This window comes from Morone saxatilis, unplaced genomic scaffold (assembly GCF_004916995.1).
Source record: "Morone saxatilis isolate NCDOM2014 unplaced genomic scaffold, NCSU_SB_2.0 Contig22, whole genome shotgun sequence".
NCBI lineage: Eukaryota > Metazoa > Chordata > Actinopteri > Moronidae > Morone > Morone saxatilis.
Window position 1 is genome coordinate 26,735,154 of NW_023339785.1, and position 2,027 is coordinate 26,737,180.

Here is a 2,027-nt window from a genome sequence, read left to right on the forward strand (position 1 = left end):
CCAGGACCCGAAAGGACCAGGACCAGGACCCGAAAGGACCAGGACCCGAAAGGACCAGGACCCGAAAGGACGTATATTATCAGTCCGTCATGGTTCAGGAGTTTCACGTCGTCAGGTGTTTCTGCTGTCAGAGCTTCCAGGTTCAACAGGTAACTGACTGCTAACGGCTAACTGCTAACGGCCAACTGCCAACACTGTAATGTAACGGCCACATGTGAACTTTATCACTCGATTTTAGGGAATTTCCCTCTTGGAAAGTGGCTTCGTCATTCCTCGGCCTGTGATTGCGTGTGTGGGCGGGACTCCGTCAGCGGATACCAATTGGGAAGGTCGGGCGTAAGATATTTACTTGTCCTGACGACGATGACGTTTGCATCGCGGGAAGTAAACAAAGAAGAAGGCTTGAGGAGGCATTAAAGCTGCCGCTCACCAGTTTGTCACTTTATCTCAGGGAGTTTTCTGTCCGGAGTTTGCGTCCGTTTTGTTCTTTCCGCCTCAGAGTTCCGCAGTGTGCCCGGGGAACAGCCAGCAGCAGATTGTCGGGATCAGTGAAGGCCTACCTGCTGGGGAGGAGCGAGGCGCTGAAGGAGGGGTCCGGAGGTTCCGCGGCTGGACAAGATGTTTCCGTTCAACTTCGAGTATCTGAGCAGGAAAATACAGCCGGAGTGTTTACCAACCTGAAAAAGCAACTCATTACAACATGTTCTACAAGCGTTAAACAAACAACAATTATATATAAATATGTTCACAAAGGGTAAACAAGCAGGTGAGTATATAAATATGTTCTACAAAGGGTTAAAACAACAACGATATATAAATATGTTCTACAAAGGTAAAACAACAACACATTTATATATAAATAATAGTTCTTACCAAAGGAAACACAACAATATATATACAATTAATATGTTCTACAAAGGTAAACAACAACAGTTGATGGTATAATAATATGTTTCTACAAGGTAAAACAACAACAATCTATATATAAATAATATGTTCTACAAAGGTAAACAACAACAGTGACATATAAATAATATGTTTTCTACAAAGGTAAACAACAGTGACGTATAAATAATTATGTTCTACACGTAAACAACAAACAGTGAAATATAAATAATTATGGTTCTACAAAGGTAAAACAACAACCAGTTGGCACATTAAATAATATGTTCTACAAGAGGGTAAACAGAGCAACAGTGATACTATAAATAATATGTTCTAACAAAGGTAAACAACAACAGTGACATATAAATAATATGTTCTACAAAGGCTAAACAACAACAGTGACATATAAATAATATTGTTCTACAAAGTGAAACAACCAGTGATATATAAATAAATGTTTACAAAAGGTAACACACAACAGTGATATATAAATATGTGGTCTACAAAGGCTAAACAACAACAGCTGCATAATTAATATGCTTCTACAAAGGTAAACAACAACAATGGTAGTAATAAAAATATGTGTTACAAAGGTAAACAACAACAATCTATAATAAATTAATATGTTCTACAAACGGCTAAACAAACAACAGTGACATAAATAATATGTTCTACAAAAGGTAAGACAACCAACAGTGACATATAAATATTGTTTCTACAAAGGTAAACAACAACAGTTGGCATATATAATGAATTATGTTCTAAAAGGTAAACAACAACAGTGATACTATAAATAATATGTTCTACAAAGGTAAACCAACCAACAATCGATAGATGATGATGTGTTTCAGATGGAAGGAGTGTGAGCCTGGGTGGCGTTCTCCTCTGATGATTGCAGCTGATGATGGGTCTGGCCGCATGAAAGACGCACCTTCCGGCTTCATCAAAGGTACAAACACAGGAAGACTATTATGTGAAAGATACTAGGGATAAACTGTTTGTTTGTAATAAAGTTTTATTGAACTCTTTCAGGAGAAGGAAGGAGCGCCGTCGAGAGCTTTCCTCCTCCACGCTTCCCTCGTTCGCATTCGGGCCACCATCTCCTCTCCTCTGGGAGCTCCTCATGGCCCCGGCCCCCTCAT